General features: G+C 41.2%; 1 protein-coding gene and 1 pseudogene across 1 annotated transcript in view; one reads left to right on the top strand and one right to left on the bottom strand.

Moving 5' to 3' along the window:
- Window positions 1-17,409, bottom strand: part of HSD17B12 (hydroxysteroid (17-beta) dehydrogenase 12) — a 220,042-nt gene that overhangs the window by 110,398 nt on the left and 92,235 nt on the right. The window lies entirely within an intron of this gene.
- LOC102821426 lies at window positions 11,852-12,675 on the top strand (annotated as a pseudogene).

Here is a 17,409-nt window from a genome sequence, read left to right as displayed (position 1 = left end):
GGGCAATACACAAGAAGGAGGAGGGGAATGGAAGAACAAGGCAGATGGGAGAACAACTAGGCAGGTTTGCATGGACTAAGTGAGACAGAAAAAAAATAAAGATTTATTCACAACCTTGGAACAACAGGGCTCTGGGATTCAGGGATTGAGGCATGGTTGGAATGGGCAAAAGGGGGGGAATGATGCTAAGATGCTTAGCTGTCTTTTGAATCTTGGTTTACCTGGCATACCATTATAAAATAGACACTTGAGGAGGAGAGAAAGGAATAGCCAGAAATATCACCATAGAAACCTTGTAAGTCTGTCTTCTGCCTACAACTGATTGGAATACCTAAAATGGGGCTACAACTTGCCCAGTGAAGGAGGCTTCCTGCAGAACCTCTGCATGGCATAAGACCATAGGTGGAATCCTGAACCCCAACCAGAATCTTCTGAGGTGGGAAATTTCCACTTGAAAGGACAAGCAGACCAGCCTGGAGAGATGCACAGAAGATACTTCTTGAAAGAAAGACCATCAGGAAAAATACAATAATGGCAGTCCGACTGACTACTACAAGAACAAGCAAGTTGCCTACCCAGGAGACATCAAGACAAGTAATCAGGTCCTCTCAGGGCAAACCCCCTTCCAAGACTAAGACTCAATGGGAATACACTAGCAGACACGTGCTCTCACTGGTGACCACGTTCGTCTCCAATAAGGGGAACTGAGGGAAAAACAACAATGAAGCTGTGAGCTAAACCCTATCACATTCAATAGACTCCTGTGAACCCAGGTGGAGACCTGGTTAGACAGCAGTATGGCAAGACCTGGGGACTCCTGGGCCCAGAGTCAGTGACACAGCCATAGAGGACTAGAGTGGAGAGTGAAGCATCCAGCTGATAAGAAGAGAGGACATATGCACAAGAACACCCACACTTGAGCTGGCTTCAATCGCTAGATGGTCAGAGCTCAACTAGAAGAAGAAAGAAGAGGAAAAAAAGAGTAACCTGAAACAATTTGATGAACTTGACCTACACCTATGGAGGCAGTTGCTCAAAAGAAGGAACAAATCTTTACAGTGAGGATCATTCCCACCCCCTCCATACAGAGTAGACAGGGATGGGCAACTTGGACATTGGCTACCCAAAATGGGGGGACTACAAAGGCAAGAAGTGACTGGCTTTCAAGATCCAAAGGGCGCAGAGGAAGGTAGAATCTCCACTGAGTAATATCCAATCTGTATGGGCGGGGCTGATGTAAGGAAATGGGGATAGCACTCATGTGATACCATAGTGAATAATTGCTACCAGGACTGACTGTGAAGGTTAGAAATGTAAAGGTAGACATGTTGTAGAAAAAGGTGGGGAGTGGTTGACTTTGCAGTCCAGGAGCAGAGGTCCAAGAGCGGAGAGCGGGACCCTACCCAGAGAAGCAGTAATGCCACAGATGGAGGCAGAGATAATGATGTGGAGAGATGGAGCAGCTGGGGACTCTAGACCCAGAGAAGGAGAGAGGCTTTGTGCTGACAACTACGGGGCAGGCTTGCAGGGTATACCCTTTGGTTGGTTGATGATGCATGGAGGGATTGTAACCATGGCAATGAAATGATATACGATAGGATGAATGTAAAACTAGTGTTCTCCCATGTAAACTATCACATGATTCACAATAAAACATATATATCAGAGGAGTCCCTGGTCTCCCTAAAACTGTAGGAAAAATATTCTGGCCATGTATTTTTTGTAGGGATGTGCTTTATACCATTCAAATTCACAGAAGAGCCTGAGACCCTCAAAAGCATAAACATTTTTGTTTTTCTTATTCCCTAGAGGTAGCCATTGTGAATGTGTTTTACATGGAAGATCTGATTTAATTCTCAGAACAATCCTAGTATACAATATTAGGACTATCTTCATTTTAAAATGAGGGAATCAGAGCAAAATAGCTCCGCGTCGGAAAGTTCAGGTGCAGATCAAGTAAGAACTCAGGCAATCCAACATCAGACAACACCTTACTTACTGCTTCACTATTTCTCAACGGTATCACAAGCTGCTCCCTTCTCAACTGAAGCTGGTGGCCTTACACAGAGATCCACATTGGGGAGAGGAACAAAATAAAATCATCAGGTTTTGAGTTCTATCTGCCTTGTGGAAGATATGTGTGTGTGTGTGTGTGTGTTTAATCCTAAGAAATTATCAGGACTCCTAGTGGTGCTATAAGAAAAGCACTGGACTGCTAACCAGGAGGTTGGTGGTTCAAACCCACCAGCTGCTCCTCGGAAACCCTATACATGATCACTATGAGTCGGAACAACACTTAACAACAACAAAGCAAATTAACATGGTTGCATTTTTCTTGCTATCATTTGACCACGTTTAGTTGTTGTTATTGTTAAGTGTCATTGAATCAGTTCCAACCCATGGCGACCCTGTATAAGTTTTTCAAGGAGCAGCTGGTGAGTACATACTATATGCCAAGGGAGTGCGGTGACTCCATACAATTCATTAAGTATTAGACCACAAGATCCTTGATTTGAGACCACCAGCCACTGCAGGGAGAAAGATGAGGCTCGGAAACCCTATACAGGGTCACTATGAGTCAGAACCTACTTGATGGCACTTAACAACAACAACATTTAACAACCAGAGAATTACTTGATACAGTTTTGGAAAGCAGGTCTCCTAGGTAAGAAGGCACAACATAAGCACAACAGTTTCAACACTGGATTCAAACATATCAACAATCATGACTATTGGGTGGGTCATGACAACATCTCTCTCACAGCAGACCACCAGGCAGAGGGAGTCCAGTGTATAACAACTAGCAACCATAACATTGAGCATTCAATTCATTCTGAAACTCTCAGTGTAGGAGAATCTAAAACGTGCCCCAAGCTCTTCCACCTTGGCTTGGCTAGACTAGTCTCCTTTGTTATTATGTGTTGTGGAGTGGGTACCGACTCATAGCAACCCTGTACAGGGTTTCCGAGGCTGTAAATCTTTATGGGAGCAGAAAGCCTCACCTTTCTCCCACAGAACAGCTGGTAGTTTCGAACTGCCGTCCTTGAGGTTAACAGCCCGATTCATAACCACTACGCTCCCGGAGCTTCTTTAGATGACGACCAATGCAGTCTCCATGTAGTAAGTAAAGAGCAGCTGCTTCCGAGTTGCTTCACAAGAAAGTCCATGCTCTGGCCACTCACCCACTTAGTGAATACACACATCCCGAGGGCTTATCGAGTATCAGGCATTGTTACAGGTGCCTGGGATATAGCCAACCACCAAATGAAGCTCCTTAACCTTTAGAGTTGAGCGTCTACTGGGGGAGTCAGGAAAGTAGTAAATATAGACTACATCAGATTTGGTAAGAAAGGTCACAGAGACAAAACCAAAGTGGTGTACGAAGGCTAGGGACCACCACCACAGACCATTCTGACCAGGGACACAATGTTGCTGTTGTTAAGTGCTGTTGAGTTGGTTCCAACTCATAGTGACTCTGTGTAGGGTTTCGGAGAAGCAGCTGGTTGGTTTGAACTGCTGACCTTGTAGTTCAAACAGATCTCGTAGTCGAGTGCTTATCCTACAGTGCCACAACAGGACACAACTGTTGTTGTTATGTGCTGGTTCCGACTCATAGTGACCCTGTATAGGGTTTCCATGGAGCAGCTGGTGAGCTTGAACCACCAACCTTGTGGTTCAAACCAACCTTGCAGTCTAGCATATTAACCTTACAGTGCCACGCCAGGACACAATAAAAGGTTCTGTTTAGAATACGAAAAAACCCTCAAATTGATAAAGACCAGACTCAGCCGACTGATAGGGACTCAAGGAATCCCTAAGACTATTGCCCTAAGACATCCTTTTAACCTGGAACTAATGCCACTCTTGAAGGTCATCTTTCAGCCAAATAATAGATTGACTTATGAAATAAACATTAGCACCCATGAGGAAGGTGCTACACCTTTAAATAATTAACTACACAGACCACGGTCAACATTGACCTAAATGAGAAGGCGAGGAGAGGCAGGGAACCTGGGTGGATGGGAACAAGGAAAAAGGGTGGAAATGACGAGAGTGCTGTAACCCACGTCACGGGACAATCTGTGCTTGAATTGTGGAATAGAATCAAATCGGCTGTGGAAGCTTTTACCTAAAATACAATGAAATAGTCAGGAAAAGAACAGGGAGTGGTAGCAGTATAGTTCCTGAAAAATGAAAACTTTTTTCCTTTAGCTAAGATATTGCCTCTTCTAGAACTGCCTATTCCAATTGAGTCAACATTCTGTTTAAACTTCCATGTAAAATCCTAGTGTACAATACATTGTCAACATCACAGTTCACCGATGGATCGAGTTAAACAAGCTTGAATGCTGAGTCCTTGCAGAAGTGAATTTTATTTGCTTGATCTTGCTATACCTTTCCATCCCTTATAAGCAAAAAAGTATTTAAGAAATTTTAAAAATTGATGTCACACGATTTAATGCTAAAAATAAGATACAACACGTCTATCATTAATAATTTCCATGTCCATGTATGTATATCTTCAATCAAATTTTTAGAAGTATGACTATTAATTTTGATTATACGAATTCACAAATCCTAAAGGTAATGACACCCTGCCAGTCTCTTAGTCATCATTAATTAACCTGGTCTCTCAGCCAACATTCTTCTGTAGCAACATAATCTTGCCTACTTTATAAACCTCATCAATTATCACAGTTACTTCCATAAAGAGTTCATTGGAAAAGTAAGGGTCAATATCTTTTTTCCCTTTTCTCCTCTCTTTTTTTCTCATAATCAAATGCCACCAGCAAACCAGAACTAAGAGCTGTATACATACGTCTATCAGGTTTCACTGAAAAAGCACTTCCTATTAACTCCACAGCAAACCACACGCACCACCACCACCAGCCCTATACAGGGTCGCTATGAGTCAGAACAAAACATGAGCGCTTATAAACATTAAGCTGCTAAGCATCATTCTTGGGAAGACTTACACCACACATATGAGGGGGTTCAAAAATTTTCTAGAAAAATTCCATTGTCTTTTCATTCTACTTCTCCATGAATTTTTTGAGGCTCTGTCATATAAAGTGATATCCTAAGCAGGCTTACAGGCTTACTAAAGGGAGTAAGTGAAGCAAAATCATATGTAGCAAAAGGGAGTGGGGAGGGTAGACCACCTGTATCTGTTACCAATGTCTCCCGTGAAATTGCAGAGACACTAACTTTTATTATTCTGTCAAATATCCAAATCAGCAAAAATTATTTTGCAATTATCAATGAATTTCCAACAATTCTTCTAGCGAAGTTTTAGCCAATTAGGATCAGAAGAGGAAAAACAAGTTATTGTAATTGTTAATCAGTAGGCAGAAAGATGAACAGAATCCAGTAACTGGCCGAGGGAAAAGCAGCTGCAGTATATGGAAGACATGTGATAGACTGTCCAGTGCAGTCACATTCTCATTTTGCCCCAAAGACAGTAACGGCCTATTAAAGGCAAAGACTGAAATTTAAACTCTCATCTTACACTGAAAATTTTCTCAAATATATGATCTCATTAGATCCTTACAGCAATCCTCTGAATACTACAAACCACACATTACATCATCACAGATGGACAAACAGGTGTCTAAGGCCATCAAGATTCTCGGTGGAGGGCCCAAGAGGGACCCAGTCTCCTAATGACTGACCCAGGCTCCAAGCACCCTGCTGCTCCAGTCCCCTCCTCTGACATCAGACAGCTCTTGAGCAATCTGGAAAAAAGCACCGTTCTACGTTTATTTCTTGTTCTAAAATAGAACACTTAAAAAGTGAATTTTTAAAATTCTTTGTTGTTGTTTGCTGCCATGAAGTCAGTTCCAACCCATAGCAACACTGTATAGGATTTTCAAAGAGCTGCTGGTGGGTTTGAACCGCCAGCCTTGCAATTCAAATGGCTTTGCAGTCTGGCACATTAACCCACAGTGCCACACCAGGACTGCTGGCGAGCCATTAGGGGTCCAGTGCTTATCCTGTAGTGCAACACCAGGCCTTTTAATAATGAATAATTAAGATTTCTTAATAATTAATGCCTGTAACAAAACATAAATGCCTGTAGGTTTTCCTTTTGGCATTGACCACACAGTGGATTACTGTTGTTGTTGTTAAGTACTGTAGAGTTGGTTTCGACTCATGCTTGTTGTTGTTAAATGCCCTTGAGTGGGTTCTGACTCCTAGTGACCCTGTATAAGGTTTCCGAGGAGCAGCTGGTGAGTTTGAACAGCCAACATGAAGGTTCAGAGCGACCTTGCAGTTTATCCCACAGCGCCACACCAGGACCCTATATACAGTTTCTGAGGCTTTCAATCTTTTGCAGGAGCAGAAAGCCTCCTCTTTTTACTGCGGAGCAGTTGATGGGCTCGAACCACCGACCTTATTACTCAAAGTCCAGTGCTTTCGGAGTCTTGGTGTCATTTCCAAGGAGTGGCTGGTGGATTTGAACCACCAGCCTTGTGGTTAAGTAGCCCACTGCTCATCCTATAGCACCACACCAAGACCCCTATTATAGAGATAGTCTCTAGATAAAAATACATGAATGAAAAGAGTAGCCCACTGGTCATTGTTGTTGTTGTTGTGAAGGGCCAACGAATCGGTTCCGACCCACAGCGACCCTGTATAGGGTTTCCAAGGAGCAACTGGTGAGCTTGAACCACCAATCTTGCAATTCAAATGGCTTTGCAGTCTGGCGCATTAGCCCACAGTGCCACACCAGGACTCCCCTCACTTTTGTTAGCCCCCAATAAGGGCTCAAGGTGGGTTTGAATGGTGAGGGTCAACTGTTTGAACTGTAAGGTCAGGGGTTCAAACTCAGCAGCCACTCCTCTGAAACCCTATACAGGGCCACTATGAGTGGGAACCAACTCAACGGCACTTCATAACACCACCTTTATGGAACCTGAAACCTGATCGTCAGGCCTTTCTCTCATGGGGGTCACTGGGTGGGTTCAAACTGCCAACCTTTTGGCTAGCCACCAAGAACGTAGCCATGTGGTCTCTATAAGCATCTACATTTCTGACCTGGAATCTAGATTGATCCCTGTTGGTGCTATAGGATAAGCACTGGACTGAGAAGCACAAGGTCAGTGGTTCAAACCCACCAGCTGCCTTGGATCCCTTTGCAGGGTCCCTATGAGATGGAACCAACTCGACAGCACTTAACAGCAACGACACAGGCCAAGTACACAATACAGAAAAGTAAAAGGCAAGCGTATAGTTTTATACTTATATACAAACACACATGCATATCTTCTTAGGCATTAAAAATTAAGCTTATGACGACCGGGGGGCAGGCTTGTAGTGTATACCCTTTGGTTGGTTGATGATGCATGAAGGGGATTGTAATCATGGCAGTAAAACGATATACGATGCGATGAATGTAAAACTGATGTTCTCCCATAATTCACAGTAAAACATTAAAAAACAAAACAAAATAAAAATTAAGCTTAAAAAATTAAGTGGAAGAAAAGCAAAAAAGTAGCATTTCCATGTTATTTTAAAAGTCAAAAGATGGATACACTAAGGGGACCAAATGCAAGACATCTAAGAGAGACATGTGAAAGCACAATTGGAAAAAAAAATTCCAAAACCACGAAAAACTTAAATTGCATCATTTCCATAATTTTAACTGGATTATATTACTCTAAATTGTATGAAAAACAAAAAGAATTTCATTTTATCAAGCACCATTATGTGAACAACAAAATGCTTTTATTTCATGTTTTAAAATGGTTTAATGTCACTTTTAACTTGTAGACAGAACTATTTACTTTCTAGTTAGTTAAATGAAGTGCATCTGATTATAACTGTCGTTACTGCTTCAGGACATCTGGCAATAAAAAGGCAGCTTTTAAAATAAAGCACAAAATATTTTAAACATCTAGCAAAACAAAAATCTTCTTCATAATATCCTCTTTAAGAAATTTCAGAACATCTTTTAAATGGCTCCAAAGCTTTTTTTCTTTTCCCCCAAACTCATTCATAAGAATCTGCCAACCTAAAGAAAACCCATTCACAAAAAGACAGGGAATTGTCCACACTCCCATGATGCTCTTTCCTATTCAAGAAAAAGCAACCACTCTCATGAATTTATTCTCCATTCATACAGGAATACGAGATAGTACATACAAAACTGTACTCGCTTTTAAGAAACACTGTTGTATCTTAAGTACATTGTTAAGTCCTATGAAGTCAGTTCTGACTCATAGTGACCCCGCACAGGGTTTCCGAGGCTGTAAATCTTTACGGGAGCAGAAAGCTTCATCTTTCTCCTGCGGAACCGCTGGTAGTTTCGAACTGCTGACCTTGAGGTTGGCAGCTCAACTTGTAATCACTTCGCTACCAGAGCTTCTTTAAGATACATTGTTGTTGTTGTTGTTAAGTTCTGTCGAGTCGGATCTGACCCATAGCGACCCTATACAGGGCTTCCAAGGAGCTATTGGTGAGCCTGAACCAGCCGACCTTGCAGTTCAAACGGCTTTGCAGTCTGGTGCATTAACCCACAGCGCCACACCAGGGCTCCATTACTGTACCTCAAAATCTGTATGGCAAGATTTTCTTTCCTTCACCTACCATAAGCAGCTGTAATGTACAAAACTCCCAGAGGCAACGTTGCTATGTGAAATGATGATTTAATGATTTAAGTAACATTAAGTCCTTCTTGCAGAACTCATCTTGTCACTGTGCCAAGAGTAAATTCAATTAATAGCATTGTAGCACAATGTGTGAAATGGTGATGAAAAGGCAAGAATGAAACAATTAAAAACATATTTTAATTCATGACTTGCTTAAGACAGACATGCCAAATGATATGAACCCAGATTTGTTTTCTAGCATTTGCAAGAATGGACTCCTAAGAGAAAAAGAAGAGGAAATGATAAATACATACAAAATATAAATACATTTAAATGAAAAAAAAAAAAGGACTTTACAACTGCTTGCTTTCCATTTAATGGAACCAGTCAAAGCATGTTTAGTCTCCACCAGCATTTACAAGATCACAAAAGTATACGTAAGACTCCTCACTAGTAACTACATACAAACTGCTCACAATTTGGTATTACGCCAAAGGAGAACAAGTGTCCAGGTCAATCAACTAAATAATACTCCATAGGTTGAAAATGTTAAAAGCATTTCAGTAAAAAGTTTCCATGTTCAGCTATAGTATATGTTTGTATGATGTGTATGTATTTATGTTTTTTTGTTGTTGTGAAGTGCCATCGAGTCAGTTTCAACCCATAGCAACCCTGTATAGGGTTTCCGAGGAGAAGCTGGTAAGCTTGAACCGCCGACACTGCAGTTCAAACGGCTTTGCAGTCAGGCGCATTAACCCACAGTGCCACACCAGGACTCCTAACATACATTATGCACATAATAAATATTGACTAAACTATGTTATCAAAATAATGGGTAACGGACAAGATAACGGACAATTTCACTTGATAGAAAATCAAGTTAAAGAGAAATGACCTTTTTAATAAAAGTTCCCAAGTACTTTTGCTGTATTGAAACAGAAACCCTTTAAAGAAAACTACTGACCTGTAGGAATGTTTTAAAAATATGCCTTTCTACAGATTCTTTTATAGTGAAAAGCTGTCCCCCAAATTACAATTATCCACTTGGAACAACCACCCGTAATCTAAAAGTGGGCGGAGAAATACCAATCATGGACTTAAATGGGACTCATTCAGAACACCTTGGTCCCAATTCTCCCCAATGCCAAAAAAATGTTTTTTTACACAAAAGTCACTGAACCATCAATAATCCAATTGGAAAGACTACTTGCTGCTTTAAAGAAACCATAAGAACATAGGCAAGTCTTTTAATTAAAAAGTACAGCCAGTGTCTGGCGGTGGTGCAGTTCACTCCCACGTGCCTAATGCCAGCTGTGCATGACAACATTCAAGCAGCCGCCTTAATTGGAGATTTAGACCAACACATGCTAATTAGGCCGGGCCAAGAAATTGGTAGGTAAGCCACATTTCTAACAAAATACCCACCCATACTGCAGATGTTATTCTCTATCAGAGCAAACGATTGGTAACAAACAGTAATGAAGTTGAAATAAGCTACACTTGGTGAAATTGAGCTTTACAACATGATTCTACATCAGCTAAGAAAACCATGCGCCCAAATTGGAACATAGGCATAAACTGAATTTTAAAAGTAGCTTTCTATTTAAGATTAAGAATATCATGAGGTTTCACAACTGCTCTTTAGTTACTAAAAGAGTACTTGTGAGAAGGGCTCATCCCCCTAAACCAGGCCAGGTCTGTATACAAATCCATACAAAAGGATTTGGGTCCCTTTCATCTTTAAAGTCTAATGTAGATCAAAAATTATAAAAAGATATAAAGATAATAATCATATTTACCAGGAAATCTATCATACTTAAAATAATAATAATAATCATAAATAAAGCCAGGGGACTACTGCTTCCAGCCAGCTGGTGTAACGCTGACAAACTCCCTTCTTGTAATAATTGATAGCGTATAGGTAGAAAATCAGTAGTGATGTAGAAGACTTTAACAATATTATCAACAACATTCTCTTTGAAATTTAAAACAGCCCCAGTTCAGACTGGTCTACAGAGACTTACTAAAGAGCTTATTTAAATCTAAGAAAAACTTCAAGGATTACCAGAGAAGAACACATTTTTTTCTGATGCTTTAAATGTGTTGGTTCTTTCAGAAAAAATCCTTATCATAGAAATAGTCATGCAAACAGTGATATTTACGAGATTTCAGTGGCCATTAGGCTAGCAACTCAGAGTTATATGAAAATGTACTAAGACCATTTTTGAAATATTGGTAACCCGAGAACTACTAAGAATCCAAGTGTCACATCATACTCTTAATTAAATTTTTGGCCAAGTTAGAGTTGGTTTGATCATTTTAGTTTAAAAAATAGCTATTTGTCTTCTTTCTGATGTTATCACAGTATGAAATGTAATGCCAGCCTACCACTTCATTCTTTGAACTTCTCCATTTTCTACAGTGTTTCTGGTTAGTTATATTATTACTACTTCCACAAACTATTTGAAGTTATGAGAGTTTATGTCTCATGATGATGAACCTATTCTTCCTGCCCTCCTTGTAAAACTTCCCAGTACCATCTCTCTGACCGATTTGGTCGCAGTAATGGTATGCTGTTCTGCAATGCCAACTTATATATCATTTTTATGATTCCTAATTTACCTACCTTAAGAATACTAACACCATGTTGTTTTTGTTGTGTGCTGTTGAGTCGGTTCTGAATCACAGTGACCTGTGTATATGTTTTCTAAGGGTGGCTGGTGGGTTTGAACCTTGCCGTTAGCAGTCCAGTGCTTATCCTAAATTACCACACCAGGACTCTACTCACATCATTTGTTGTTATTAAGTGCTGTTGAGTCGGTTCCAACTCATAGTGACCCTGTTTAAGGTTTCCAAGGAGCAGCTGGTGAGTTTGAACCGCCAACCCTGTTGTTCAAATCCACGTTTCAGTGCAGCGCTTTACCCACAGTGCCACAGACACTCCACTAACATCATAGTAAGCTAATTATGAGGACTTTTTGGCTATCTATACAAGTTCTAAATATTAACATTCCTAAAGAATGCTCCAATTAGGCTGATAAATTTAATGTGGTATATGCATTGTCTTAATTATAAGAGTTCATACATTTTCAACTTAGGTTGAAAGCTTTAACTTGTCATCGAAATTTACACGTATGTGGGTGTGTGGAAATACATCAACATCAACAAAGAAAACCGATAAATCAGAGTTTGAAACCAGATGTTCTGGAGAAAACTGATAACTTGAAAATACAGAATTCTCCTAAGAGAAAGCTGTAAAAATGATTCTGAAGAGGCTCCAAGTGGCCCACCAATCTCGGGGTCGGAGTTGGGGCAGGAGAATGAGAGGTTCCCGGCTCCCCCGAGGCTGTGTGGAGGCTCCCCCTCACATGGTCCTGCTCCCCGCAGAGAACTATCTGGAGCAGGGAAGGCAGGATTGCAATGAGTTCAACGGGACCCACCGCTTGGTGGAGAGATACTTCTACAACCAGGAGGCGTACGTGCACTTCGACAGAGACGTGGGGAAGTTCGAGGCGCTGATGGAGCTGGGGAGGCCTGTCGCCGCATCCTGGAACAGCCGAGAGGGCCTCCTGGAGCAGAAGCGAGCCGAGGTAGACAGGCTGTGCAGACAAATCTACGAGCTGGAAGAGAGGGTCGTCCTGCAGCGCCGAGTTAAGCCTAATGTAAACGTCTCCCCCTCCAAGAAAGGGCCCCTGGGCGCAGCACTACAACCTGCTTGTCTGTCACGTGACAGATTTCTCAACAGGCTCCAGTGAGGTCGGGTGGTTCCGGAATGGGCAGGAGGAAACAACTGGGGTTGTGTCCACTGGACTAATCCATAATGGAGACTGGACCTCCCAGATCCTGGTGATGATCCCTCAGCACGGTGACGGCTATGTCTGCCAGGTGGAACATCCCAGCCCTGGACTGTCCTGTCACTGTGGAATGGAGAGCACAATCTGATTCTGCCAAAGGCAAGATGCCGACTAGAGTTGGGGGATTTGTGCTGGGATTCATCATCTTTGGAGTGGGCAGCTTCATGCATAAAGTGAAGCAAGAAAGTTCAACTAAGATCTCTATAAACAGGGTTCCTGATCTGATCTGAAAAACTCTCTGTGCCTTGGAACAGCATTTTCCTATTTCTTTAGCACCAGAAAACTGGCTCTGGGACAGTCCTTTAACTGCCCGAGAAGATGCTACTACCAAGTAATTTCTCTAAAACCAGTTTGTATAGATCTGCTTTCTAATTCATTGCCTCCAGCTTCATAAATAATCCAAATTCAAAAAGAAAAAAAAAAGATTCTGCGCCTTCTGTTTCCATCTGGCTACCTAAGGTCCCTTATCACCTGCAAAACACTCTTACTTCTTAAAAGTCCTCTACCTCTTGAGATTTTTATGTTGACTTTTGGTATGCTCTTGAATCATTTTTAAAGAAAAGTTCCTTGTTTTTTTATAAAAAACTAGATTTCCTAATAACTGTTTCTTGCTGCTATGTTTTCATTTACATTTTTATTCCAGAACAAGACATCAGCATTTCTCATCGTGGGCATGTCTGACTTAGTTTGCTCAATGACTCACCTCCTATAACAAATCTTTTTAAACCTGCCATTCTGAATTCAGACCTCAATTTAAGAATCTGAGGATAATACAAAAGACATATTTTATATCCCAACTATCTTTGCTGCCTTGCAGCTATCCGTTAGTTAGCTCTATTGAGCAGGGAGGATATCAGGAATAACTAGATCTGCTGCACAGACTCCATGTCTTCCATTAGCTCAAGTCTTCGAGCCTGTTTATCAAGCTCAGAATACGGGAAGAACTGTTCAATCATCAATAATAAACGTTGAACTTCCTGGTCAGTTACATACAGGTAAGGTGCCTTACATACCGGTAAGGTGCCTCTAATAATAAATATGATTCAACATCTGTATACATTTCCAAGTAGACAGGAACCCTTTCATGATCCTGTGCAAAGGCCGACCTAACAACTGCCAACAAAATTATTTCCTAAGATTATGCTTCAAAGTATAAAATACTTTGGTTAATTGTCAACAGTTTTAACACACATTTTATGGAAGATCCTGGAGATCTGTCAAAATCGTTAGTATCCATAAGGGTCATATCCTCAGGCTAATGGTAGACTAAATCAAATGAATTTGTCCCATATTAAACTCTAAGGTTACTGTTGTTGGTTGCTGTTGAGCTAGTTCTGGTTTATGGCAACACCACGTGTAACAGAATGAAGCACTGTCCAGACCCGCATCATTGAGTCCAGTGTTGTGGCCATGTGTCAATCCATCTCACTGATGGTGTCCCTCACCTTCACCAGCCCTCAATTCTACCAAACATGATGTCCAGCAATCGGTCCCTCAACCACCTGCCAGTTTGTTGCACTGTGGTGGCTTGTGTGTTGCCATGATGCTAGAGGCTATGCCACCATTATTTCAAATCGGAGTAGGCTCACCCATGGTGGACAGGGTTCAGGGGAGCATCAAGATTAAGGCTGCCTAGGAAGAAAATCCTGACTATCCACTGCTGGAGACTTGCCACTAAAAAAACATCCAGCTAGAGGATTCCATTTCCTTCCATTCTGGTACCACTAGTGACTATACCAAATCAATCAAAGGCTATCAATCAGTCTTGGTTTGGCACTGTGAGGTAAGCACAAGGTTGGAGGTTGAAATCCACCAGTAGTGCCTTGGAAACCCTATACACAGTTGTTATGAGTTGGAACCAACTTGATAGCACTTAAAAACAACGAATCAGTCTTATTAACAGGTAGTTCCTCCTTCACCTTCTAGTTTGCCTAATGGCCCTAACCACAAGCTGCTGGTCAAGAACTGAAAACATTAAATGGGGAATGTTGTTGTTGGTAAGTGCCATCATCTGACTCATAGTGACCCTGTAGAGGATTTCCAGGGAGCAGCTAGTGGGTTTGAACCGCTGACCTTGTGGTCTGCAGTCCAGTGCTTACCCTGCAGCACCATACACAGTAAAAGCTGTATCAAAGAAAGGACTATTTTTGATGCTGTAGAGAATCAACTCATGGGTCAGACAAGCCTCCTTCCCAAAGTAGGTCAACATTGCCACCAAGCATAGACTATCTGACAGACTGAGTAAATCAAACACTCTGCAAATGCATACTGCTGACTCAAAATCCATTGGAACAAAAATTAATTATGTTAAGACTGAATAGAACCAAGGAGAGAAATTTAATAATAGTTAAAATATCTTTAATGGCCTAATGGTCTAACTATCTTTTCTTTCTTGTTAAACATCTGTTCTTTGTTTCTTTAATTTTTTTCTAACCTGCACTGTGGCTGGCTAGACTAGTACAAATTGGAATATAACCCTCATTTAATGGTACGGTCCTACTGATCCCTCTGAATTCAGGAAAAAAATATTCTTTGGGAAGCTGTAACATAGCTTCTAACTGCAGCCGATTGTCTTGTCCAAAGGTATCCTTCATTCCACATGTTTTTCTATGTCACCCTGGAATTCCTACATCAAGAGGAGGAGTCTATACCCCGCCCTTGAAGCTGGGCAGACTTGTGACTTCTTTGACCAATAGAATATGGTAGAATTAATGCTGAATAAGGGCTAAGACTAGGCCACAAAAAGACACGCACAGCTGCCTGACTGTCTCAGAATACTCACTCTGGAGTAAGACACTTCTCATGTTAGCATGACCCAGAGATGACCATGTTACAAAGCTACACATAGGTACTCCACTCAGCACTTCCAGTTGAGCCCAGCCTTCTAGCCACCTCATGTGGGAGAGGAGTCATCTTGGACCTTCAAGACATGACTACCCATCAGCTGAGTATCAGAGCATGAACTCAGTCAGTGTGATAAGGAACAAAATGATCCTTCACTTGAGTCCTGCCAAAATTCTCAACCAATGGAATACATGAGCATTTAAAGTGGGGGTTGTTTGTTTGTTTTTTAATGTTTTATTGTGAATTATGTGATCGTTTACATGGGAGAACATTAGGTTTACATTCATCCTATCGTATAACGTTTCATAGCCGTGGTTACAATCCCCTCCATGCATCATCAGTCTAAAAAAAGGGTATATCCCACAAGCCTGTTTCCCCCCTGTCTCTCCCCTCCCCCCCACGGTCGTCAGCACACAGCCCCTCTCCCTCTCTGGGTCTAAAGTCCTAAAGTGGGGTTTGTTTTACATAACTAAGTTTAGAGTGGTTTATATGCAGCAATAGTAACAGGACCATAAACCAGTAAATCATTAGGTAAATTAAATAATGATTAATGGTGTTGCAGCATAAGCACTGGACTACTAACCACAAGGATGGTGGTTCAAGCTTACCATTCACTCATTGGAAACCCCATACAGAGTCGCTATGAGTCAGAACTTACTTGACAGCACTTGACAACAACAACATAACACATATTTAATGACCTTATCTGAAAACCTAATAGAACAATGGTTACATACAACACAATGTCTTTATTGAGTTATTTTACTTTACATGACAATGTAATTATTTACATAGGTTCAATAAGAATCTTTCTCCATATCAGGGAATAATTAGATAAAACCAATTTGCAGCCATGACCATGCCAGAAATGTCTCATTTAATGGTGAATCTCGTTTAATTAGGCATGACAAGCCTACTGGTAAGGAACAAGGATTGTACTCCTATGTGGAAACAATGCTTCCAAGATCTCTCAGGAAATTATCCTGGCACCTGCTCTTTGGCTTGTGGAATCCCAGTCTTACAAATGGCACAGAATGCCATTTCTGGAAGAACTGCAACACTGATAAATTTAGAGATCTTAGACTAAGATGATACCTCCCCAGTTATAAATACTGTAGGCAAACTAGCAGAGGCAAGTGGAGTAGTTCTTGGTGGTTCCTAGATTTGGGGATATGGAAACTCTTAACATCATTAAAATATTTCTTGCACTATTAAAATAAAAAAAGCAAACAAACCATTGCCATCGAGTAAATGCTGACTCATGGTGACCCCACATGTAACAGGATAGACCTGGGCTTCATTGACTTTTCAATGGCTGATTGTTTGGGAAGCACATACCCAGGTCTTTCTTTCAAAGCCCTTCTGGCTGGGCTCTAACCTTTAACCTTTTGGTTAGCAGCAGAATGCATTAACTGATTACATACCACCCAAGGGCTCCACTATCAATATAATTGTTATAAACGACTCTATAGGCTTTATAAAGGAATTCTGGTAGCGTAGCGGGCTGCTAACCTCAGGGTCACCAGTTCGAAACTACCAGCAGTTCCGCGGGAGAAGGATGGGGCTTTCTGCTTCCATAAAGATTTACAGCCTTGGAAACCCTGTACAGGGTCGCTATGAGTCGGAACCGACTCCACGGCACATAACAATAACAAATAGGCTTTATAAGACTAATTCTGTGATCCTAACATGATGTGGACCACTCATCTGTCAGTTTTTCATACTGTGGTGCCTTGAATGGTGCTGTGATGCTGGAAACTATACTACAAGTATTTTAAATATCAGCAGGGTACACCCATGGTGGACAAGTTTCAGCTGAGTGTCCAGACTTAACACAGATTAGGAAAAAAACGAGGCTGACTACTTCTGAATGTTTAGCCACTGAAAACTTTGTGAATCTAATAGTGGACCACTGTCAGATAGCACCAGAATATTGTCAGATATACTTCCAGAAGATGTACCCCTCAGATTGGAAGATACTCAAAATACTCCTAGGAAGAGCTGCTTCCTCAAAGTAGAGTTGACCATGATGAGGCAAATGGAATAAAGTTTTCATTTGTTGATACAGCACAACTCAAAATGAGGAGAAACAGTTATAAACATCCATTAATAATTAGAAA

Source organism: Chrysochloris asiatica, unplaced genomic scaffold (genome assembly GCF_000296735.1).
Source record: "Chrysochloris asiatica unplaced genomic scaffold, ChrAsi1.0 scaffold00075, whole genome shotgun sequence".
In the NCBI taxonomy this organism is placed as follows: Eukaryota; Metazoa; Chordata; class Mammalia; order Afrosoricida; family Chrysochloridae; genus Chrysochloris; species Chrysochloris asiatica.
The sequence above is the reverse complement of the archived record's forward strand: the minus strand, read 5'-3'. Positions and strand labels throughout refer to the sequence as shown.